The sequence below is a fragment of the Aristolochia californica genome, unplaced genomic scaffold, assembly GCF_029961685.1.
Source record: "Aristolochia californica isolate CCGP_79_NKW_82.1479 unplaced genomic scaffold, dmAriCali1.0.hap1 SCAF_5, whole genome shotgun sequence".
NCBI lineage: Eukaryota > Viridiplantae > Streptophyta > Magnoliopsida > Piperales > Aristolochiaceae > Aristolochia > Aristolochia californica.
The window spans coordinates 31,359,046-31,386,779 of NW_027182214.1; the positions used below are offsets into that span (position 1 = coordinate 31,359,046).

The 27,734-nt window shown below is 33.5% G+C and overlaps 1 pseudogene; it reads left to right on the forward strand.

The window, feature by feature from the left end:
• Positions 1–22,704: 22,704 nt before the first annotated feature.
• LOC137965288 (26S proteasome regulatory subunit 7-like) lies at positions 22,705–23,693 on the forward strand (annotated as a pseudogene).
• The last annotated feature ends 4,041 nt before the right edge of the window (positions 23,694–27,734 follow it).

The following is a 27,734-nucleotide window of genomic DNA, read 5'->3' on the forward strand; positions in this document are numbered from 1 at the left end:
AACAAGCCATTATTTTTCCCATTTACAAAAAGCTGACCTAACAATCATAGATGATTCTAAAGTGATTTATCATGCTTAATGGGCTATATTTTTGAAAGAAAGGACTTATGGATTGAGAGGCAACACTCATTTAAAAATCCCCCGCCTCCCCCTTTTCCCGACGATTGCAAAACCTGAGATATAAAAACTAAAAAGAGCTTACAATCCCTAAACATTATAGAGACTCCTTGGAATTATCTCTATCTACATTTGTGCATTGTGTATTTCCATTTTAGATTTACACTTTTTTCTGAAATCAAAACTTTGAGTTTTCGTTCTCTCTTCATCCCGTGAAAAAAAAAGGCAAATAGATCAATTAAATGAAAATTTTAGAGTATATGAATGGAAAAATTTTTAAAAATTGAAAAATGTAAGTAAATAAAATTAATGCACACACCACAAATGAACACAAAAGTTATGTTGTCCAAGTTTGGGAAATTCCACTAATTCAACCCTAATAGCTTGGAATTTTATAAGAAAGAGATTTCTTCCACACATGTTTTAAAAATGGATATGCATGTTTGAAACAAGTTAAAGATGCAATTGACCTATGGATCCAAAGCTTTTAAAGAGAATAACAAACGCTCATTAAATTCTCAAGTGAACGTGCGGTGGGATATTTACCTGAATCGAACAAGCCATTATTTTGCCCATTTCCAAAAAGCTTACACAACAATCATAGATGATTGTAAAGTGATTTATCATGCGTAACGGGGAATATTTTTTTGAGAAATGACTGATGGATTGGGAGTCAACACTCAGTTAAAATCCCTCGTCTCCCCCTTTTCCCCATGATTACAAAATCTGAGATATAAAAACTAAAATGAGCTTACAATCCCTAAAAATTATAGACACTTGTTGGAATTATCTCTCTCTAAATTTGTGCAATGTGTATTTCCATTTTAGAACTACACTTTTTTCTTAAATCAAAACTTTGAGTTTTTGCTCTCCCTTCATCCTGTAACTAAAAAAAGGCAAATAGATCACAACAAAATGAAAATTTTAGAGTTTGAGTATGGAAAAAATTTAAAACAATAACAAATGTAAGTAAAGAAAATTTATTCACATACCACAAACTAACACAATATTTTTGTTATCCAAGTTTGGGAAATTCCACTAGTTCAACCCTAATAGCTTGGAATTTTATAAGAAAGAGAATAACAATTGCTCATTAAAAGGATATGCATGCTTGAAACTTGTTAAAGATGAAATAACCTATGGATCAAAAGCTTTTAAAGAGAATAACAAACAGTCATTAAATTCTCAAGTTAACGTGCAGTGGGATATTTACCATAGTCAAACAAGCCATTATTTTTCCCATTTACAAAATGCTGACATAACAATCATACATGATTGTATAGTGATTTATCAGTCTTATTTTTGTAAGAAATGACTTATGGATTGGGAGTCAACACTCAGTTAAAAATCCCCCGCCCCCTCCTTTTCCCCACAATTGAAAAACCTGAGATATAAAAACTAAAAAGAACTTTCAATCGCTAAAAATTACAGACACTCTTTGGAATTTTCTCTCTCTACATTTGTGCATTGTGCATTTCCATTTTAGATCTACACTTTTTTCTTCAATAAAAACTTTGGGTTTTCACTCTCCCTTCATCCCGTAAAAAAAATGCAAAAAATCACAACAAAATGCGAATTTTAGAGTTTATGTATGGGAAAAATTTAAAAAAAACAACAAATGTAAGTAAAGAAAATTTATTCACACACCACAAATGAATACAAAAGTTTTGTTATCCAAGTTTTAGAAATTCCACTAGTTCAACCCTAATAACTTGAAATTTTATAAGAAAGAGATTTCTTCAACACATGTTTTAAAAATTGATATGCATGTTTGAAACATGTTGAAGATTCAATTGAGCTATGGATCCAAAGCTTTTAAAGAGAATAACAAACGCTCTTTAAATTCTCAAGCGAACGTGCGGTGGTATATTTACCGGTGTCAAACAAGCCATTATTTTGCCATTTACAAAAAGCTGACCTAACAATCAAAGATGATTGTAAAGTGATTTATCATGCGTAACGGACTATATTTTTTATAAGAAATGACTTATGGATTGGGAGTCAACACTCATTTGAAAATCCCCCACCTCCCCCTTTTCCCCACGATTGCAAAACCTGAGATATAAAAACTAAAAAGAGCGTACAATCCCTAAAAATTATGGACACTCTTTGGAATTATCTCTCTCTAAATTTGTGCATTGTGTATTTCATTTTAGATGTACACTTTTCTTAAATCAAAACTTTAAGTTTTTTCTCTTATTTCATCCTGTAAATAAAAAAAGGCAAATAGATCACATCAAAATGAAAATTTTAGATTATATTTATGGAAAAACTTCAAAACAATAACAAATGTAAGTAAAGAAAATTTATGCACTCATTACAAATGAAGAGAAAAGTTTTGTTATCCAAGTTTGGGAAATTCCACTAGTTCAACCCTAATAGCTTGGAATTTTATAAGAAAGAGAATAACAAACGCTCATTAAATTGATATGCATGGTTGAAACATGTTAAAGATGCAAATGACCTATGGATCTAAAGCTTTTAAAGAGAATAACAAACGCTCATTAAATTCTCAAGTGAACGTGCGGTGGGATATTTACCCGAGTCAAACATGCCATTATTATGCCCATTTACAAAAAGCTGACCTAACAATCATAGATGATTGTAAAGTGATTTATCATGCGTAACGGGCTATATTTTTGTAAGAAATGACTTTTGGATTGGGAGTCAACACTCATTTAAAAATCCCCCACCTCCCCCTTTTCCCCACGATTGCAAAACCTGAGATTCAAAAACTAAAAAGACCTTACAATCCCTAAAAATTATGGACAGTCTTTGGAATTATCTCTCTCTATATTTTTGCTTTGTGTATTATCATTTAATATGTACATTTTTTTCTTAAATCAAAACATTGAGTTTTCGCTCTCCCTTCATCCCTTAAACAAAAAAACGAAAATAGATCACAACAAAATGAAAATTTTACAGTTTATGTGTGAAAAAAATTGAAAACAAAAAAAAAATGTCAGTAAAGAAAATTTATGCACACAAAACAAATGAACACAAAAGTTTTGTTATCCAAGTTTGGGAAATTCCACTAGTTCAACCCTAATTGCTTGGAATTTTATAAGAAAGAGAATAACAAACGCTCATTAAATGGATATGCATGCTTAAATATGTTGAAGATACAAATGACCTATGGATCCAAAGCTTTTAAAGAGAATAAAAAATGCACATTAAATTCTCAAGTTAACGCGCGGTGGGATATTTACCCGAGTCAAACAAACCATTATTTTGCTCATTTACAAAATGCTGACCTAACAATCATAGATGATTGTAAAGTGATTTATCATGCATAGCGGGCTATATTTTTGTAAGAAATGAGTTATGGATTGGGAGTCAACACTTAGTTAAAAATCCCCCACCTCCCCCTTTTACCCACGATTGTAAAACCTAAGATATAAAACCTAAAAAAAGCTTACAATCCCTAAAAATTAGTGACATTCTTTGGAATTATCTCTCTCTAATTTTTTGCATTGCGCATTTCCTTTTTAGATGTACACTTTTTTATTAAAGCAAAACTTTGACTTTTTGCTCTCCCTTCATCCTGTTAATAAAAAAAGGCAAATCGATCGCAACAAAATGAAAATTTTTTATTTTATGTATGGAAAATTTTAAACAATAACAAAATTCAAGTAAATAAAATTTATTCACACACCACAAATAAACACAAAGGTTTTTTTATCCAAGTTTAGGAAATTCCACTAGTTCAACCCCAATAGCATGGAATTTTATAAGAAAGAGATTTCTTCTACACATGTTTTAAAAATGGATATGCTTGCTTGAAACATGCTAAAGATGCAAGTGACCTTAGGATCCAAAGATTTTCAAGAGAAAAACAAACGCTCATTCAATTCTCAAGTGAACGTGCGGTGGGATATTTACCCGAGTCAAACAAGCCATTATTTTGCATGTTTACAAAAAGCTGACCTAACAATTATAGATGATTGTAAAGTGATTTCTCATGCATCACTGGCTATATTTTTGCAAGAAATGACTTGTAGATTGGGAGTCACTACTCAGTTAAAAATCCCCCGCCTCCCCCTTTTCCCTTCAATTGAAAAACCTGAGATATAAAAAATAAAAAGAGCTTACAATCCCTAAAAATTGAAGACACTCTTTGGAATTATCTCTTTCTACATTTTTACATTGTGCATTTCCATTTTAGATGTACACTTTTTTCTTAAATCAAAATTTTGAGTTTTCGCTCTCCCTTCATCCCGTAAAAAAAAAAGGCAAATAGATCACAACAAAATGAAAATTTTAGAGTTTATGTATGGAAAAAATTTAAAACAATAACAAATGTAAGTAAAGAAAATATATGCTCACACCACAAATGAACACAAAAGTTTTGTTATCCAAGTTTGGGAAATTTCACTAGTTGAACCCTAATAGCTTGGAATTTTAAAAGAAAGAGAATAACAAACGCTCATTAAATGGATACGCATGGTTGAAACTTGTTAAAGATGCAAATGACCTATGGATCCAAAGCTTTTAAGAAGAATAACAAATGCCCATTAAATTTTCAAGTGAACGTGACGTGGGATATTTACCCGAGTCAAACAAGCCATTATTTTGCCCATTTACAAAAAGCTGACCTAACAATCATAGATGATTCTAAAGTGATTTATCATGCGTATCGGGCTATATTTTTGTAAGAAATGACTTATGGATTGGGAGTCAACACTCATTTAAAAATCCCCCACCTCCCCCATTTCCCCACGATTGCAAAACCTGAGATTTAAAAATTAAAAAGACCTTACAATCCCTAAAAATTATGGACACTCTTTGGAATTATCTCTCACTATATTTTTGCTTTATGTATTTCCATTTTAGATGTACACTTTTTTCTTAAATCAAAACATTGAGTTTTCGCTCTCCCTTCATCCCTTAAACAAAAAAAGGAAAATAGATCACAACAAAATGAAAATTTTATAGTTTATGTATGAAAAAAATTGAAAACAAAAAAAATGTAAGTAAAGAAAATTTATGCACACAAAACAAATGAACACAAAAGTTTTGTTATCCAAGTTTGGGAAATTCCACTAGTTCAACCCCAATAGCTTGGAATTTTATAAGAAAGAGAATAACAAACGCTCATTAAATGGATATGCATGGTTGAAAAATGTTAAAGCTGCAAATGACCTATGGTTCCAAAGCTTTTAAAGAGAATAACAAACACTCATTAAATTCTCAAGTGAACGTGCGGTGGGATATTTACCTGAGTCAAACAAGCCATTATTTTCCCATTTACAAAAAGCTGACCTAATAATCATAGATGATTGTAAATTGATGTATCATGTGTAATGGGCTATATTTTTGTAAGAAATGACTTATGAATTGAGAGTCAACACTCAGTTAAAAATCCCCCGCCTCCCCCTTTTCCACACGGTTACAAAACATGAGATATAAAAACTAAAAAGAACTTACAATCCCTAAAAATTATAGACACTCTTTGGAATTATCTCTCTCTACATTTATGCATTGTGTATTTCCATTTTAGATGTACACTTTTTTCTTAAATAAAAACTTTGACTTTTCGTTCTCCCTTCGTCCCGTAAACAAAAAAAGCCAAATTATAACAACAAAATGAAAATTTTAGAGTTTATGTATGGAAAAATTTTAAACAATAACAAATGTAAGTAAAGAAAATTTATTCACCACAAATCCATAAAAAATCCCTTACCTCCCCCTTTTCCCCACAATTGCAAAACCTGAGATATAAAAAACTAAAAAGAGGTTACAATCCCTAAAAATTACAGACACTCTTTGGAATTTTCTCTCTCTACATTTGTGCATTGTGCATTTCCATTTTAGATAAACACTTTTTTCTTAAATCAAAACTTTGAGTTTTCGATCTCCCTTCATCCCGTAAACAAAAAAGGCTAATAGATCTAAACAAATTGAAAATTTTAGAGTTTTGATAGGGAGAAAATTTTAAACAATAGAAATTTAAGTAAAGAAAATTTATTCACACACAAAAAATGAACACATAAGTTTTGTTATCCAAGTTTGAGAAATTCCACTAGTTGAACCCTAATAGCTTGGAATTTTATAGGAAAGAGATTTCTTCTAGTCATGTTTTAAAAATGGATTTGCATGCTTGAAACATGTTAAAGATGCAAATGACCTACGGATCCAAAGCTTTTAAAGTGAAAAATGAACGTGCGGTCGGATACTTACTCGAGTCACACAAGCCATTAGTTTTTCCCATTTACAAAAAGCTGACCAAACAATCATAGATGATTGTAAAGTGATTTATCATGCGTAATGGGCTATATTTTTTTAAGAAATAATTTATGGATTGAGAGTCAACACTCAGTTAAAAATCCCTCGCCTCCCCCTTTTCCCGACGATTGCAAAACCTGAGATATAGAAACTAAAAAGAGCTTACAATCCTTAAAAATTATAGACACTATTTTGAATTACCTCTCTCTACATTTGTGCATTGTGAATTTCCATTTTAGATGTACATTTTTTTTAAACCAAAACTTTGAGTTTTCGCTCTCCCCTCATCCCGTAAACAATAAAAAGGCAAATAGATCACAACAAAATGAAAATTTTAGAGTTTATTTATGGAAAAAATTTTAAACAATAACAAATGTAAGTAAAGAAAATTTATTCACACACCACAAATGAACACGAATGTTTTTTTATCCATGTTTCGGAAATTCCACTTGTTCAAAATCTTATTAGCTTGGAATTTTATATGAAAGAGATTTCTTCTACACATGTTTTAAAAATTGATATGCATGCTTGAAACATGTTCAAGATGCAAATGAGCTATGGATCCAAAGCTTCTCAAGAGAATAACAAAAGCTCATTAAATTCTCAAGTGAATGTGCGGTGAGATATTTACCCGAGTCAAATAAGTCATTATTTTGCCCATTTACAAAAAGCTGACCTATCAATCATAGATGATTGTACTGCGATTTATCATGCGTAACGGGCTATATTTTTGTAAGAAATGACTTTTGGATAAGGAGTAAACACTCAGTTAAAAATCCCCCGCCTCCCCCTTTTCCTGACGATTGCAAAACCTGAGATATAGAAACTAAAAAAAGCTTACAATCCCTAAAAATTATAGACACTCTTTTGAATTTGTGCCATTCCATTTTAGATGTACACTTTTTTTTGTAAATAAAAACTTTGAGTTTCGCTCTACCCTCATCCCGTAAACTAAAAAAGGCAAATAGATCACAACAAAATGAAAATTTTAGAGTTTATGTATGGAAAAAATTTAAAAAAATAACAAATGTAAGTAAATAAAATTTATTCACACACCACAAATGAACTCGAAAGTTTTGCTATCCAAGTTTTGGAAATTCCACTAGTTCAACCCTATTAGCTAGGAATTTTATAAGAAAGAGATTTCTCCTACACATGTTTTAAAAATGGATAAGCATGCTTGAAACATGTTAAAGATGCAAATGAGCTATGGATCCAAAGCTTCTCAAGAGAATAACACACGCTCATTAAATTCTCAAGTGAATGTGCGGTGGGATATTTACCCGAGTCAAACATGTCATTATTTTTTCCATTTACAAAAAACTGACCTAACAATCATAGAAGATTGTAAAGTGATTTATCTTGCGTAACGTGCTATATTTTTGTAAGAAATGACTTTTGGATAGGGAGTAAACACTCAGTGAAAAATCCCGCGCCTTCCCCTTTTCCCGACGATTGCAAAACCTTAGATATAGAAACTAAAAAGAGCTTACAATCCCTAAAAATTATAGACACTCTTTTGAATCATCTCTCTCTACATTTGTGCATTGTGCATTTCCATTTTAGATGTACACTTTTGTTTTAAATCAAAACTTTGAGTTTTCGCTCTCCCCTCATCCTGTAAACAAATAAAGGCAAATAGATTACAAAAAAAATGAAACTTTTAGAGTTTATGTATGGAAAAAATTTTAAACAATAAAAAATGTAAGTAAAGAAAATTTATTCACACACCACAAATGAACATGAAAGTTTTGTTATCCAAGTTTGGGAAATTCCACTAGTTGAACCCTGTTAGCTTGGAATTTTATAAGAAAGAGATTTCTTCTACACATGTTTTAAAAATGGATATGCATGCTTGAAACATGTTAAAGATGCAAATGAGCTATGGATCCAAAGCTTCTCAAGAGAATAACAAACACTCATTAAATTCTCAAGTAATTGTGCGGTGGGATATTTACTCCAGTCAAACAAGTCATTATTTTGCCTATTTACAAAATACTGACTAACAATCATAGATGATTGTACAATGATTTATCATGCGTAATGGGCGATATATTTGTAAGAAATGACTTTTGGATAGGGAGTAAACACTCAGTTAAAAATCCCCAGCCTCCCCCTTTTCCCCACGAGTACAACACCTGAGATATAAAAACTAAAAAAAACTTACAATCACTATAAATTACAGACAGACTTTGTAATTATCTCTCTCTAGATTTTTGCATTGTGCATTTACATTTTAGATGTACATTTTTTTCTTAATTCAAAACTTTGAGTTTTCGTTCTCCCTTCATCCCGTAAACAAAAAAAGGCAAATAGATCACATCAAAAATAAAATTTTAGGGTTTAGTATGGTAAAAATTTAAAATAATAAAAATGTAAGTAAAGAAAATTTATTCAGACACCACAAATGAACACAAAAGTTTTGTTATCCAAGTTTGGGAAATTCCACTAGTTCAACCCTAATAGTTTGGAATTTCACAAGAAAGAGATTTCTTCTACACATGTTTTAAAAGTGGATATGCATGCTTGAAACATGTTAAAGATGCAAATCACCTATGGATCCAAAGCTTTTAAAGAGAATAAAAAACGCTTATTAAATTCTAGAGTAAACGTGCGGCGGCATATTTACCCGAGTCAAACAAGCCATTATTTTGCCCATTTACAAAAAAATCTGACATAACAATCATAGGATCCAAAGCTTTTAAAGAGAATAACAAATGCTCATTAAATTATCAAGAGAACGTACTGTGGGATATTTACCCGAGTAAAAAAAGTCATTATTTTGCCCAATTTCAAAACACTGACCTAACAATTATAGATGATTGTAAAGTGATTTATCACGCGTAACGTGCTATATTTTTATAGGTAATGGCTTATGGATTGGGAGTACACACTCGGAAAAAATTCCTCCGCCTACCCCTTTTCTCTGCGATAGCAAAACCTGAGATATAAAAACGAAAAAAGAGCTTACAATCCAAAAAAATTACAGACACTCTTTGTAATTATCTCTCTCTACATTTGTGCATTGTGCCTTTCCATTTTAGATGTGCACTTTTTTCTTAAATCACAACTTTGAGTTTCTGCTCTGCCTTCATCCCGTAAACAAAAAAGGCAAATAGATCACAACAAAATGAAAATTTTAGAGTTTATGTACAGAGAAAATTTAAAAAATAACAAATGTAAGAAATTTTTTTTTATTCAAACACCACAAATGAACACAAAAATATTTTTATCCAAGTTTGGGAAATTGTACTAGTTCAACCCTAATAGCTTGGAATTTTAGAACAAAGAGATTTCTTCTACACGTTTTAAAAATGGATATGCATGCTTGAAACATCTTAATGATGCAAATGACCTATGCATCCAAAGCTTTTAAAGAGAAAAACAAACGCTCATTAAATTCTCCAGTGAACGTGCGGTGGGATATTTACCCGAGTCAAACAAGCCATATTTTTGCCCATTTACAAAAGCTGACCAAACAATGATAGATGATTGTAAAGTGATTTATCATACGTATCGGGATATATTTTTTGTAAATAATGACGTACGGATTGGGAGTCAACACTCAGTTAAATATCCCTACCTCCCCTTTTTCCCGACGAATGGGAAACATGAGATATAAAAACTAAAAAGTGCTTACAATCCCAAAAAATTATAGACACTCTTTGGAATTATCTGTCTCTACATTTATGCATTGTGCCTTTCCATTTTAGATGTACACTTTTTTCTTAAATCAAAACATTGAGTTTTCACTCTCCTTTCGTCCAGTAAACAAAAAAGGCAAATAGAACACCACAAAATGAATTTTTTAGAGTTTAAGTAGGAACAAAATTTAAAAATTTAAAAATTTAAGTAAAGAAAATTTATTCACACACCACAAATGAACACAAAAGTTTTGTTATCAGAGTTTGGGAAATTTCACTAGTTCAACCCTAATAGCTTGGAATTTTATAAGAAAGAGATTTCTCCTACACCAATTTTAAAAATGTATATGCATGCTTAAAACATGTTAAATATGCAAATGACCTATCGATCCAAAGCTTTAAAATAAAATAACAAAATCTCATTAAATTCTCCTGTGTCCGTTCGGTGGGATATTTACCCGAGTCAAACAAGCCATTATTTTACCCATTTACAAAAAACTGACCTAACAATCATAGATGATAGTAAAGTGATTTATCTTGCATAACTGTCCATATTTTTTTAAGAAATGACTTATGGATTGGGAGTCAACACTCGGTTAAAAATCCCCCCGCCTCCCCCTTTTTCCAAATGATTGCAAAACCTGATATATAAAAACTAAAAAGAGCTTACAATCCCAAAAAATTATAGACACTCTTTGGAATTATCTCTCTCTACATTTGTCCATTGTGCCTTTCCATTTTAGATGAACACTTTTTTCTTAAATAAAAACTTGAAGTTTTCGCTCTCCCTTCAATTCGTAAACAAAAAAAGCAAATAGAAGAAAAAAATTGAAAATTTTAGACTTTATGCGGGGAGAAAATTTAAAACAATAAAAAATTTAAGTAAATAAAATTTACTCACACACCACAAATGAACATAAAAGTTTTGTTATCGAATTTTGGGAAATTCCACTAGTTCAACCCTAATAGTTTTGAATTTTATAAGAAATAGATTTCTTCCACACATGTTTTAAAAATGGATATGCATGCTTGAAACTTGTTAAAGATGCAAATGACCTATGGATTCAAAGCTTTTAAAGAGAATAACAAATACTCATTAATTAATCCAGTGAACGTGTTGTGGGATATTTGCCCGAGTCAAACAAGCCATTATTTTGCCCATTTACAAAAATCCGACCAAACAATCATAGACGATTGTAAAGTGATTTATCATACGTATCGGGCTATATTTTTTTAAGAAATGATGTATGGATTGGGAGTCAACACTCAGTTAAAAATCCCCTGCCTCCCCCTTTTCCCGATGAATGGGAAACATGAGATATAAAAACTAAAAAGTGCTTACAATCCCAAAAAATTACGGACACTCTTTGGAATTATCTCTCTCTACATTTGTGCATTGTGCCTTTCCATTTTAGATGTACAGTTTTTTCTTAAATCAAAACTTTGGGTTTTCGCTCCCCCTCCATCCAATAAAAGAAAAAGGCAAATGGATCACCACAAAAAGAAATTTTTAGAGTTTAAGTAGGAAGAAAATTTAAAAATTAACAAATTTAAGTAAAGAAAATTTATTCAACACCACAAATGAACACAAATGTTTAGTTATCCAAGTTTGGGAAATTCTACTAGTTCAACCCTAATTACTTGGAATTTTATAAGAAAGATATTTCTTGTACACCAGTTTTAAAAATTAATATGCATGCTTGAAACGTGTTAAAGATGCAAATGACCTACGGATCCAAAAATTTAAAAGAGAATAACAAAAGCTCATTTAATTCTCCTGTGAACGTGCGGCGGGATATTTTCCCGAGTCAAACAAGCCATTATTTTGCCCATTTACAAAAAACTGACCTAACAATCATAGATAATTGTAAAGTGATTTATCTTGCATAACTGTCCATGTTTTTGTAATAAATGACTTATGGATAGGGAGTCAACACTCAGTTGAAAATCCCCTGCCTCCCCCTTTTCCCGATGATTGCAAAACGTGAGATATAAAAACTAAAAAGAGCCTACAATCCCAAAAAATTACAGACACTCCTTGCAATTATCTCTCTCTACATTTGTCCATTATGCCTTTCCATTTTAGATGTACACTTTTTTCTTAAATCAAAACTTTGTGTTTTTGCTCTCCCTTCATCTCGTAAACAACAAAGGCAAATAAATGACAACAAAATGAAATTTTTAGTCTTTATGCAAGGAGAAATTTTGAAAAAATAAAAAATATACTTAATTAAAATTTATTCACACACCACAAATGAACACAAAAGTTTTGTTCTCCAAGTTTGGGAAATTCCACTAGTTCAATCCTAATAGTTTTGAATTTTATAAGAAAGAGATTTCTTCTACACATGTTTTAAAAATGGATATGCATGCTTGAAACTTGTTAAAGATGCAAATGACCTACGGATTCAAAGCTTTTAAAGAGAATAACAAACACTCATTAAATTCTCCAGTGAACGTGCGGGGGGATATTTGCCTGAGTCAAACAAGCCATTTATTTGCCCATTTACAAAAAAGCTGACCAAACAATCATAGATGATTGTAAAGTGTTTTATCATGAGTATCGGGATCTATTTTTATAAGAAATGACGTATGGATTGGGAGTCAACACTCAGTTAAAAATCCCCCGCCTCCCCCTTTTCCTGACGAATGCGAAACATGAGATATAAAAATTAAAAAGTGCTTACAATCCCAAAAAATTACTGACACGCTTTGGAATTATCTCTTTCTACATTTGTACATTGTGCCTTTCCATTTTAGATGTACACTTTTTTCTTAAATCAAAACTTTGATCTTTCACTCTCCCTTCATCCCATAAACAAAAAAGGCAAATAAATCAAAACAAAATTGAAAATTTTAGAGTTTATTTAGGGAGAAAATTTAAAACAATAAAAATGTAAATACAGAAAATTTATTCACACACCACAAATGAACACAAAGCTTTTGTTATCCAAGTTTTGGAAATTCCATTAGTTCAAGACTAATAGCTTGGAATTTTATAAGAAAGTTTCTTCTACCCATGCTTTAAAAATGGATATGCATGCTTGAAACATGTTAAAGATGCAAATGACCTATGGATCCAAAGCTTTTATAGAGAATAAAAAACGATCGTTAAATTCTCAAGTGAGCGTATGGTGGGATTTTTACTCGAGTCAAACAAACCATTATTTTTCCCATTTATGAAAAGCTGACCTAACAATCATAGATGATTGTAAAATGATTTATCAAGTGTAACGGGCTATATTTTTGTAAGAAATGACTTATGGATAAAGATTCAACACTCAGTTAAAAATACCTGCCTCCCCCTTTTCCCCATGATTGTAAAACCTTAGATATAAAAACTAAAAAGAATTTACAATCCCTAAAATGGAAATGCACAATGCATGAATGTAGAGAGAAATAATTCCAAAGAGTTTCCGTAATTTTTAGGGATTGTAAGCTCTTTTTTGTTTTTATATCTCAGGTTTTGCAATCGTGGGAAAAAGGGGGAGGCGGGGGATTTTTACTTGAGTGTTGACTCCCTATCCATAAGTCATTTCTAAAAAAAATATAGCCCATTACACATGATAAATCACTTTCCATTCATCTATGATTTTCAGGTCAGCATTTTGTAAATGGGCAAAATAATGGCTTGTTTGACTCTGGTAAATATCTCACCGCACGTTCACTTGAGAATTTAATGAGCGTTTTTTATTCTCTTTAAAAGCTTTAGATCCATAGGTCATTTGCATCTTTAACATGTTTCAAGCATGTATATCCTTTTTGAAAACATGTGTAGAAGAAATCTCTTTCTTATAAAATTCCAAGCTATTAGGGTTGAACTAGTGGAATTTCCCAAACTTGGATAACAAAACTTTTGTGCTCATTTGTAGTGTGTGAATAAATTTTCTTTACTTACATTTGTTATTGTTCTAAATTTTTTCCCTACATAAAGTCTAAAATTTTCATTTTGTTTTGATCTATTTGCCTTTTTTGTTTATGGAAAGAAGGGAGAGCGAAAACTCAAAGTTTTTATTTAAGAAAAAAGTGTACATATAAAATTGAAATGCAAAATGCTCAAATGTAGAGGGAGATAATTCCAAAGAGTGTCTTTAATTTTTAGGGATTGTATGCTCTTTTTATTTTTTATATCTCAGGTTTTGCAATCATCGGGAAAAGGGGGAGGCAGGGAATTTTGAACTGAGTGTTGACTCCCAATCCACAAGTCATTTCTTACAAAAATATAGCCCATTATGTATGATAAATCACTTTACAATCATCTATGATTGTTAGGTCAGCTTTTTGTAAAAATATCCCACCGCCCGTTCACTGGAGAATTTAATGAGCGTTTTTTTTTCTCTTTAAACACTTTGGATGCATTGGTCATTTGCCTCTTTAACATGTTTCAAGCATGCATATACATTTTTAAAATAGGTGTAAAACAAAGCTCTTTCTTATACAATTCCAAGATATTAGGGTTGAACTAGTGGAATTCCAAAACTTGGATAACAAAACTTTTGTTTTCATTTGTGGTGTGTACTTAAATTTTCATTACATACATTTTTTATTTTTTAAAATTTTCTCCCTACATAAACTCTAAAATATTCATTTTGTTGTGATCTATTTGCTTTTTTAATTTACGGGATGAAGGGAGAGCGAAAACTCAAGGTTTTGATTTAAGAAAAAAGTGTACATCTAAAATGGAAAGGAACAATGCACAAATGCAGAGAGAGATAATTCCAAAGTGTGTCTATAATTTTTTGGGATTGAAAGATCTTTTTGGTTTTTATATCTCAGGTTTTGCAATCGTCGAAAAAGGGGGATGCGAATGATTTTTAATTGAGTGTTGACTCCCAATCCATACGTCATTTATTACAAAAATATAGCCCATTACGCATGATAAATCACTTTACAATTATCTATGATTGTTAGGTCACCTTTTTGTAAATTGGAAAAATAATGGCTAGTTTGACTTGGGTAAATATCCTATCGCACGCTCACTGGAGAATTTATTGAGCCTTTGTTATTCTCTTTAAAAGTTTTGAATCCATAGGTAATTTACATCATTAAGATGTTTCAAGCTTGCATATCCAATTTTAAAACATTTGTAGAAGAAATCTCTGTCTTATAAATTTCCAAGTTATTAGGGTTGAACTTGTGGAATTTTCCAAACCTGGATAACAAAACTTTTGTGTTCATTTGTGGTGCGTGAAAAAAATTTCTTTACTTAAATTTGTTATTGTTTTAAATTTTCTCCCTATGTCAACTCTAAAATTTTCATTTTGTTGTGATCTATATTCCTTTTTTATTTAAGGGATGAAGGGAGAGCGGAAACCCAAAGTTTTCAATTAAGAAAAAAGTGTACATCTAAAATGGAAAGGTACAATCCCCAAATGTAGAGAGAGATAATTCAAAAGAGTGTCTGTAATTTTTAGGGATTGTAAGCTTTTTTTAGTTTTTATAGATCAAGTTTTGCAATCTTCGGGAATAGGGAGGCGGGGGATTTTTAACTGAGTGTTGACTCCCTATCCATAAGTCATTTCTTACAAAAGTATAGCCCGTTATGTATGATTAATCACTTTACAATCATCTATGATTGTTATGTCAGCTTTTTGTAAATGTCCAAAATAATGGCTTGCTTGACTTGATTAAATATCCCACCGCATGTTCACTAAAGAATTTAATGACCGTTTGTTATTCTCTTCAAATGCTTTGGATCCAAAGGTCATTTGCATCTTTAACACGTTTCAAGCACGCAGATCCATTTTTAAAACTGACGAAGAAGAAATCTCTTTCTTATAAAATTCCAAGCTATTAGGGTTGAATAAGTGGAATTCCCTAACTTGGATAACAAAACTATTGTTTTCATTTGTGGTGTGCGAATAAATTTTCTTTACAGACATTTGTTATTGTTTTAAATTTTCTCCCTACATAAAATCTAAAATATTCATTTTGTGGTGATTTATTGGCCTTTTTTGTTTACGGGATGAAGGGAGAGTGAAAACTCAAAATTTTGATTTAAGAAAAAAGTGTTTATTTAAAATGGAAAGGCATTATGCACAAATGTAGAGAGAGATAATTCCAAAGAGGGTCTGTAATTTTTTGGGATTGTCTACACTTTTTAGTTTTTATATCTCAGGTTTCGCAATCGTAAGGAAAAGGGGGAGGCAGGGGATTTTTAACTGAGTGTTGACTCCCAATCCTTACATCATTTCTTAAAAAAATATAGCCCTTTACGCATGATAAATCAGTTTACAACCATCTATGATTATTAGGTCAGCTTTTTGTAAATGCGCAAAATAATGGCTTGTTTGAATCGGGTAAATATCCTACGCCACGTTCACTGGAGAATTTAATGAGTGTTTGTTATTCTCTTTAAAAGCTTTGAATCCATTGGTCATTTGCATCTTTAACATGTTTCAAGCATTAATATCCATTTTTAAAACATGTGTAGAAGAAATCTCTTTCTAATAAAATTCAAAGCTATTAGGGTTGAACTAGTGGAATTTCCCAAACTTGGATAACAAAACTTTTGTGTTCATTTGTAGTGAGAGAATAAATTTCTTTATGTACATTTGTTATTGTTTTCAATTTTCTCTTTGCATAAACTCTAAAATTTTCATTTTGTTGTGATCTATTAGCCTTTTTTGTATATGGGATGAAGGGAGAACGAAAACTCAAAGTTTTGATTTAAGAAAAAATTGTACATCTAAAATGGAAGGGCACAATGCAAAAATGTAGATAGAGATAATTGCGAGTGTCTGTAATTTTTTGGGTTTGTAAGCTCTTTTTAGTTTTTATATCTCTGGTTTTGCAGTCGTCGGGAAAGGGGGAGGTAGGGGATTTTAAACTGTGTGTTGACTCCCAATCCATAATTCATTTCTTACAAAAATATAGGCCATTACGCATGATAAATCAATTTACAATCATCTATGATTGTTAGGTCTACTTTTTGTAAATGGGCAAAATAATGGCTTGTTTGACTCGGGTAAATATCCCACCTCACGTTGACTAGAGAATTTATAGAGCTTTTGTTATTCTCTTTAAAAGCTTTGGATCCATAGGTCCTTTGCATCTTTAACATGTTTCAAGCATGCATATCCGTTTTTAAAACAGGTGTAGAAGAAATCTCTTTCTAATGAAATTCCAAGCAATTAGGGTTGAACGAGTGGAATTTCCCAAACATGGATAACAAAAATTTTGTGTTCATTTGTGGTGTGTGAATAAATTTTCTTTACTTACATTTTTTCTTGTTTTAAATTTTCTCCCAACATAAACTCTATAATTTTCATTTTGTGGTGATTTATTTGCCTTTTTTGTTTACAGGAAGAAGAAAGAGCGAAAATTCAAAAGTTTTGATTTAAGAAAAAACTGTACATCTAAAATAGAAAGGCACAATGCACAAATGTAAAGAGCGATAATTACAAAGAGTGTCTTTAATTTTTTTGGATTGTAAGCTCTTTTTAGTTTTTACATCTCAGGTTTTGCAATCGTCCAGAAAAGGGGTAGGTGGGTGATTTTTAACTGTGTTGACTCCCAATGCATAAGTCATTTCTCATTAAAATATAGCCCATTACACATGATAAATCACTTTTCAACCATCTATCATTGTTAGGTCAGCTTTTTGTAAATGTCCAAATAATGACTCCCAATCCATAAGTCATTTCGTACAAAAATATAGCCTGTTACGCATGATAATTCCCTTCACGATATCTATGATTGTTAGGTCAGCTTTTGGTAAATGGGCAAAATAACGGCTTGTTTGACTCGGGTTAATATCCCACCGCACGTTCACTGGAGAATTTAATGAGCGTTTGTTATTCTCTTTAAAAGCTTTGTATCCATAGGTCATTTGCATCTTTAACATGTTTCACGCATGCATATCCATATTAAAAACATGTGTAGAAGAAATCTCTTTCTTATAAAATTCCAAACTATTTCGGTGGAACTAGTGGAATTTCCCAAACGTCGGTAACAAAAATTTTGTGTTCATTTATGGAGTGCGAATAAATTTTATTTACTTACATTTATTATTTTTTTAAAAGTTTCTCCTTCCATAAACTCTTAAATTTTCATTTTGTTGTGATCTATTTGCCTTTTTTGTTTACGGGATAAAGGGAAAAATAAAACTCAAAGTTCTGATTTAAGAAAAAAGTGTACATCTAAAATAGAAAGGCACAATGTAAAAATGTAGAGAGAGATAATTCCAAAGAGTGTCTGTAATTTTTAGAGATTGTAAGCTCTTTTTAGGTTTTGTATTCAGGTATTGCAATAGTCGGGAATAGAAGCCGGCCTTTCTACATTGTGCATTGTGCATTTCCATTTTAGATCTATAAGTTTTTCTTAATAAAAACTTTGAGTTTTCGCTCTCCCTTCATCCCGTGAAAGAAAAAGGCAAATAGATGACAACAAAATGAAAATTTTAGAGTTTGTGTATGGAAAAATTTTAAAAAAACAAAAAATATTGGTAAAAAAAATTTATTGACAAACCACAAATGAACACAAAAGTTTTGTTATCCAAGTTTGGGAAATTTCACTAGTTCAACCAGAACAATAGCTTGGAATTTTATAAGAAAGAGATTTCTTCTACACATGTTAAAAAAATGGATATGCATGCTTGAAACATGTTAAAGACGCAAATGACCTATGGATCCAACACTTTTAAAGAGAATAACAAACGCTCATTAAATTCTCAAGTGAATGTGTGGTGGGATATTTACCCGAGTCTAACAAGCTATTATTTTACCGATTTAAAAAAAGTTGTCCTAACTATCATAGATGATTGTAAAGTGATTTATCATGCATAACGGGCTATAGTTTTTGTAAGAAATGACTTATGGATTGGGTGTCAACACTTAGTTAAAAATCCCCAGTCACCACCTTTTTTCGACGATTGGAAAACCTAATATTTGAAAACTAAAAAGAGTTTAAAATCCCTAAAAATTGTAGACACTCTTTGGAATTATCTCTCTCTACATTTGTGCATTGTGCATTTCCATTTTAGTTGTATACTTTTTTCTTGAATCAAAACTTTGAGTTTTCGCTCACCCTTCATCCCGTAAATAAAAAAGGCAAATAGATCACAATGTTATGAATACAATAACATTATTATTTTAATTTTTTTTAATTTATTTTAGTTTTAGACCACATGGGTATTTTTGGAATATTTTATTTGTAGGGGTATTTTTGTAATGTTTTATCGTAAACCCTAACAGGGTGAACCCTCTTTAAGGGGTAAGTGTAATGAGAAAGAGAAGGATTGAAGTATTGAGAATTAGGTTAAATCTAGCTTAAACAGGCTTGAGATCACCTTCTTGATCCTGAGGTTAGGATTTCCCTGAAAAACCCACGTATTCTCTCATCCTCCATTGATCTTCGTCTTCCCCATGTCTTCCTACTATCTCTACAGTAATGCATGGAAGACCCGCAACCCGTGGCAGATCCCAGATCCTACCAAAGAATCCTTGTGGCAGATTCGGGACCATAACAATTGGTATCAGAGCGGGAACACGATGAACCAAGAAGATGAAATAGTGGCGATGCACAGACAAATTAGAGAAATGGTTGCAGCAGGCATTGGAGCGGAACGAATACAAAAATGGTGTGCGGCCTGGGTGAAGTATTTTTTAACAACGGAGTATCGAGAGGCATTCACTGGAGAAGTTGTCTCTGATGGGAAAACGGGTGACCAAGTAACCACTTCGTCCCGTCTAACAGCCGAGGCCTCTACGGAGGATTTGGGGTCAATCTCAGATTCAGAGGGGCAAAGAGGCTTTGCATCACCACAAATTAAGATTTTTGTGCATGGAATTTCACAGCCAAACAACGACAACGATTTTGGAAAATCAAAGGGGTTTTCGGCTACCACATCGCCGGAGTTGGTCAGATGGGGGGAGACTTCAAATCCGGAAGCACACCAACATGACTCACGGCGATGGGAACTCCATCCAGATCTGCAAAAGGAAAATCTTCCGGCGACTATTTCGACAGGGACATCAGACGGCGGCGACCCCAAATCGTGCACATCAGAGGGGTTCCCCCCCTGTCTCCCACGAAGCCATACATCTTCCACCTACGACGCAAACCACGACACTGGCTGAACTGGCAGTTTATGGGGCACAAATTCCGTCGGAATGGGCCGACGAACGCCAGCCATATTCGCCACATTAGCGCAGGTTTGCCTTTAGCCACCGGACACGGAAGAGGCTCCGTCGACGCCATCGGAAACAAATCCGGTGGGCTCTGGCTTCCGAATTCTCATTTTCAGCCTCAACCTGGCCCTCGGAAGCCCAGCGGGGAACCATATCCAACGAAATTTGGGGTAAGATTTTGAAACACAATCTATTTTTTGTTCAAATCGGTGGTTCCATGTTGTTGAAGGGCCTCCAAGGTGCTGAGCAACAGGAACACTACTCGAAAATTGAAAACGAAAGCTCTCTATTTCGGGAAGCCACAAACCAGAGCCTATTATGCACGCAATAACATTATTAATTTAGTGTTTTCTTTAATTTACTTTATTTATTTCAGTTTTAGGCCACAAGGATATTTTTGGAATATTTTATTTATAGAGGTATTTTTCTGATATTTTATCTTAAACCCTAACAGGGTGAACCCTATTTAAGGGGTATGAGTAATGAGAAAAGGGAATCATTGAAGTATTAAGAATTAGGTTACATCTAGCGTTAAGAGGCTTGTGATCACCTTCTTGATCTCGAGGTTAGTGTTTTCCTCAAAAACCCACGTATTCTCTCATCCTCCATTGATCTTCATCTTCCCCATGTCTTCCTACTATCCCTACAGTAATGCCTGGAAGACCCGTAATCTGTGGCAGATCTCAGATCCTCCCAAAGAATCCTTAACAGAGCCCAAATGATGGAATTTTGGTTTGGGCTAATGCAAGTTGAGATCAAATTTTTGGGAGGATGACGGAAGTAAAACTATTTTTTTGGGGACGTCGAGAAATTTTCTTTTGGTGGGTTTGTTTTTCTTTGGATGCGTACAGTACCTGTGCGGAGGTGAATTGTCAAATTGCAGAGGGAGGGTTTACTTTTCTGGATCCCAGGGAGATAAGATTCTTTTAGGTAGCATACGAGGTTCTAACTACTTCATGTGCTAAGCATGGCAATAATGCCGACATGATGTTAAGTGCTGGTTTCAGGCCTCAAACTGAGCCTTATCTCAGAGGTATGCTCTCTTGTCTGTGGTCTGCCCAAGTAGGGGACCTTTTACACAAGACTAGGATCTTTTTCCCATTGGGGAGATGGTTGCTAGGTTGCTTGGATGAACTTGGGGTACTTGAACATGGACAGTGCTTTATCCAAGTATCCAACCCTTTATTAGAGAAGTCTTGCAATAAGCATGGTTCAAGATTTTCAGGTTTGAAAAATAATGCGAAAATGATCCTTGGGACTCTGGTAATAGCAAAGAATCCTTGTCTTCACCCAGGAAATATTCGGATTCTGGAAGCTGTTGACGCTCCTGGGTTGCATCATCTTGTTGACTGTCGCCATGGCTGTCCTGCAGATGGTCTCACTTGCGTGGCAGAAATGGGGGGACAAGGTTCCAGCACCAAACCGGGTGCCAAGACAACAACACAATATAAATTGTTGACTGCTGAAACTACTGATGGGGGTGCTGTCTATGCTGATTGGTTTGGTTCAGCGGCCAAATTTAAAAAAGACAGTGTGGACAGCAGTGCGTATAAGCCTCTTGCACTTGTTGCCGATGTGAAGGTGGAATCTGGCAGTACTGCTGCAAGTGTGTTGTCAAATGTTGATAGCTTGACCAACCGAAATGGCGATGCAAAACTTATTTCTGAAGCTGTTGGAGCTAGGTCAAAGGTGATACGAACATTGAAGGGACAGTTTGAGCAGATTTATAAGGTGACTGGAGACAAGTACCAAGGGCTGCACCTGTACTTGACGAACCTGGTTGACAGCATAGATGATGAGAAGCTGAACCAATTGTCTTTTGAATTTTGTCTACTTACTTCATGCAAGTTTTTTTCAGTGACCTTGTTAAATGTGTTGCGTGGTATATATGTTATCATAACAGGTAGTTCGCAGGGCACTATTGTGAGAGGAAATTCACAGGGTAGTGAGTTCAATTTGCCATTTCTTGGTTCTGCAAAGTATGGAGATAGATTTCTTGGTTCTGCACAGAAAGCCATTGCCAGTGGGGAAATGGTTAATGTGCACCTTGCCTGGACAGAAGCAGTGGCCCACCCAAACGACCGGGTAGAGTATGCGTTGTGGACCAATAGCAATGTTGAGTGTGGGCCTACGTGTGACATGCTGATACAATTTGTGAAGGCTGTCAAGGGTGTAGCACAGTTACTTGAACAAGGTGGATACAGCCAGTTCACTCCTCATTACATAACGTGGTACTGTCCTCAGGCATTCACAGTTCAGACTGGCACTGCTGCTGAGATGTTTTGGGTGCATCACTATGGAGCTCAAGCTGTGGTTGAAGGGGTTGGTGATCATGGGTATGAGTACCTGCCGGGTGGTACTGTAGCAGTAGTTGGGAAACCTGGTAGCAACTGTGCTCTGGATGGTCCACTTCTCCTTTATATTTCTCAGATGATTCCTGCCTCTGCTAAAGGTTGATTTATTGCCCTTTGGTGTCCCTTTGCTGGTAAGTTCTGCACTGGTATGATGGTTAGCATTATGGCCCAACTTCTGCACCGGGCCAGAAAAATGATTTATATATGCCCAACATCCAGAAAACTATCATTTGGATGGGGACAGCGCTGGAGTCTGATGCCGTTGTTCCTTGTGGCCATACAGAGTCTTTGGTTGGATTGGATCAGTTCCTTAGTGCCACTTTGACTGGTACGAAAGAAGTAGTTGGTCACCCAATTCGAGCCAGGAAGTTCTCTGTGTCCCCTATGGTGCGTGTTGCTGTCTAATGCAGCGTTGCTTCAAATCTTTCCAAGCTTGTTGAAGGTTTGAAATGGCTAGCCAAGTCCGATCATATGGTTGTGGGCTTAGGGGATAAGGTTTCTCCAACAGATATCGAAGAAGGCATGTGCGTGGGTGTTGACCGCAACAAATATCAGATTCAGATTCCTTTGCCTCCAAAAATTGATCCTAGTGTTACTATGACCGTTGAAGAAAAGCCTGATGTGACATACAATGATGTTGGTGGTTGTAAGGAGCAGATTGAAAAGATTCGAGAAGTTGTAGAGCTGCCTAATGCTCCATCCTGATGGGTTTGTTCAGCTGGGAATTGACTCACCAAATGGAGTTATCTGCTATGGTTCTCCAGGGACAAGGAAGGCTCTCTTAGCTAGAGCTGTAGCAAACAGACCAGCTGCCTGCTTTATTCGTGTTATTGGTAGTGAGCTTGTCCAAAAATATGTTTGGTGAAGGGGCAAGGATGGTCCGCAAACGTTTTCAGCTGGCTCATTCAATGAAGGCTTGCATTGATTTTTTTATGACGTGGATGCCATAGGTGGTGCTCGTTTTGATGATGGTGTTGGTGGTGCTAATGAAGTTCACTGTACAATGCTTGACGTTGTTAATCAGCTTGATGGATTTGATGCTCTGTGGTCATATCCTAGTCCTGATGGCTACAAATAGACCTGATACATTGAATCCAGCATTGTTACGTCCCTGATGTCTAGATCGTAAGGTTGAATTCAGTTTACCTGACTTGCTGAGTTGGGGCATCCACAGAGAGGACACCGCTCTGTGGATGCTACTTGTGCACAGGTGGAGACATTAGCTTACAGACCCTACTTCCGAGCTTGAGGACAAGCTCGTTCTTCCAGGGGGTGTAATGTTATGCACACAATAACATTATTATTTTAATTTTTTTTAATTTACTTTATTCATTTCAGTTTTAGGCCACATGGGTATTTTTGCAATATTTTATTTATAGGGGTATTTTTGTAATATTTTATCATAAACCCTAACAGGGTGAACCCTATTTAATGGGTAAGTGTAATGAGAAAGACAAGGATAGAAGCATTGAGAATTAGGTTAAATCTAGCTTAAACGGACTTGAGATCACCTTCTTGATCCCAAGGTTAGGGTATTCCTCAAAAAAACCATGTTTTCTCTCATCCTCCATTGATCTTCGTCTTCCCCACGTCTTCCTACTATCCCTACAGTAATGCATGGAAGACCCGTAACCCGTGGCAGATCTCAGATCCTCCCAAATAATCCTTGTGTCAGATCTGGGTCCGTAACACACAAAAAAATGAAAATTTTAGAGTTTGTGTATGGAAAAAATTTAAAACAACAACAAATGTAAGTAAAAAAAATTTATTCACACACCACAAATGAACACAAAAGTTTTGTTATCCAGGTTTTGTAAATTCCACTAGTTCAACCCTAACAGCTTAGAATTTTATAAGAAAGAGATTTCTTCTACACATGTTTAAAAAATGGATATGCATGCTTGAAACATGTTAAAGACGCAAATGACCTATGGATCCGAACCTTTTAAAGAGACAAACACATTAAATTCTCAAGGGAACGAGTGGTGGGATATATACCCAAGTCAAACAAGCCATTATTTTACCCATTTACAAAAAACTGACCTAACAATCATAGATGATTGTAAAGTGATTTATCATGCATAGCGGGCTATAGTTTTGTAAGAAATGACTTATGGATTAAGAGTCAACACCCAGTTAAAAATCCCCCGCCTCCCCCTTTTCCCAATGATTGCAAAACCTAATATTTAAAAACTAAAAAGAGTTTACAATTCCTAAAAATTACAGACACTCTTTGGAATTATCTCTCTCTACATTTGTGCATTATGCATTTCCATTTTAGATCTATACATTTTTATTAAATAAAAACTTTGTGTTTTCGCTCTTCCTTCCTCCCGTCAACAAAAAAGGCAAATAGATCACAACAAAATGAAAATTTTAGAGTTTGTGTAAGGAAAAAATTTAAAACAACAAAAAATTTAAGTAAAGAAAATGTATTGACAAACCACAAATGAGCACAAAAGTTTTGTTATCCAAGTTTGGAAAATTCCACTAGTTCAACCCTAATAATAGCTTGGAATTTTATAAGAAAGTGATTTCATCTCCACATGTTTTAAAAATGGATATGCATGCTTGAAACATGTTAAAGATGCAAATGACCTATGGATCCAAACCTTTTAAAGAGAATAACAAACACTCATTAAATTCACAAGTGAACATGTTGTGGATATTTACCCTAGTCAAACAACACATTATTATTTTATCTATTTAAAAAAAGCTGACCTAAGTATCATAGATGATTGTAAAGTGATTTATCGTGCATAACGGACTATATTTTTGTAAGAAATGACTTATGGATTGCGAATCAACACTCAGTTAAAAATCCCCTTCTCCCCCTTTTCCACATGATTGCAAAACCTAATATTTAAAAACTGAAAAGAGTTTACAATCCCTAAAAATTACATACACTCTTTGGAATTAACGCTCTCTACATTTGTGCAATGTGCATTTCCATTGTAGATGTATAATTTTTTCTTAAATCAAACCTTTTAGTTTTCGCTCTCGCTTCATCCCGTCAACAAAAATGGCTAACAAATCAAAACAAAATGAAATTTTAGAGTTTGTGTATGGAAAATTTTAAAACAACAACAAATATAAGTATAGAAAATTTATTCACAATCACAAATGAACACAAAAGTTATGTTATCCAAGTATGAGAAATTCCACTAGTTCAACCCTAATAGCTTGAAATTTTGTCAGAAAGAGATTTCTTCTGCATATGTTTTAAAAATGGATATGCATGCTTGAAACATGTTAAAGATGTAAATGGCCCATGGATTCAAACCTTTTAATGAAAATAAGAAACGCTCATTAAATTCTCAAGTGAACGTGTGGTGGGACATTTACCCTAGTCAAACAAGCCATTATTTTGTCCATTTACAAAAAGTTGACCTAACAATCATAGATGATTTTAAAGTGATTTATCATGCATAACTGGCTATATTTTTGTAAGAAATGACTGATGGATTAGGAGTCAACACTTAGCTAAAAATCCCGTGCCTCCCTCTTTTCCCAACGATTGGAAAACCTAATATATGACAACTAAAAAGAGTTTACAATCCCTAAAAATTGCAAACACTCTTTCTAATTATCTCTCTCTATATTTGTGCATTGTGCTTTTCCATTTTAGATGTATACTATTTTATTAAATCAAAACTTTGAGTTTTCACTCTCCCTTCACCCCGTAAACAACAAAGGAAAAAGGATCACAACAAAATGAAAATTTAAGACTTTGTGTATGGAAAAAAATTAAAACAACAAAACCAATAAGTAAAGAAAATTTATTCATACACCACAAATGAACACAAAATTTTTTGTTATCCAAGTTCGGGAAATTCCACTAGTTCTACGCAAATAACATGAAAAATTGTAAGAAAGAGATTTCTTCTACACATGTTTAAAAAATGGATATGCATGCTTGAAACACGTTAAATATGAAAATGACCTATGGATACAAACCTTTTACAGAGAAAAAAAAAAACGCTCAATGAATTCTCAAGTGAATGGGTGGTGAAATATTTACCCAAGTCAAAAAAGCCAATATTTTGCCCATTTACAAAAAGCTGACCTAACAATCATAGATGATTGTAAAATTATTTATTATGCATAATGGCTATATTTTTGTAAGAAATGACTTATGGATTGGGAGTCAACACTTAGATGAAAATCCCCCACCTCCCCCTTTTCCCGACAAAAGAAAAACCTAATTTTAAAAAAACTAAAAAGAGTTTACAATCCCTTAAAATAACAAAAAATCTATGAAATTATCTCTCTCTACATTTTTGCATTGTGCATTTCCATTTTAGATCTATACTTTTTTCTTAAATAAAAAATTTTAGTTTTCGCTGTGCCTTCATCCCGTAAACAAAAAAGGCAAATAGATCACAACAAAATGAAAATTATAGAGTTTGTCTATGGAAAAAAATTTAAAACAACAAAAAATGTAAGTAAAGAAAATTTATTCACACACCACAAATGAACACAAAAGTCCATTTATCCAAGTTTGGGAAATTCCACTAGTTCAACACTAATAGCTTGGAATTTTATAAGAAAGAGATTTTTTCTACACATGTTAAAAAACTGGATATGCATGCTTGAAACATGTTAAAATTGCAAATGACCTATGGATCCAAACCTTTTAAAGAGAATAACAAACGCTCATTAAATTCTCAAGTGAACATGTGGTGGGATATTTACCGAGTCAAACAAGCAATTATTTTGCCCATTTAAAAAAAGCTGAACTAACAATCATAGATGATTGTAAAGTGATTTAACCTGCGTAACGGGCTATAGTTTTTTAAGAAATGACTTATGGATTGGTAGTCAACAGTCAGTTAAAAATCCCCCGTCACCAACTTTTCCCAGCGATTGCAAAACCTAATATTTAAAAACTAAAAAGAGTTTACAATCCCTAAAAATTACAGACACTGTTTGGAATTATCTTTCTACATTTGTGCTTTGTAAATTTCCATTTTATTTGTATTTTTTTTTGAATAAAAACTTTGAGTTTTCTCACTCTTCATCCCGTAAATAAAAAAGGCAAATAGATCACAACAAAATGAATATTTTAGAGTTTGTTTATGGAAAAAATTTAAAACAACAACAAATGTATGTAAAGAAAATTTATTCACACACAAAAAATGAACCCAAAAATTTTGTTATCCATGTTTTGGAAATTCCACTAGTTCAACCCTAATAGCATGGAATTTTTTAAGAAAGAGATTTCTTCTACACATGTTTAAAAAATAGATATGCATGCTTGAAAC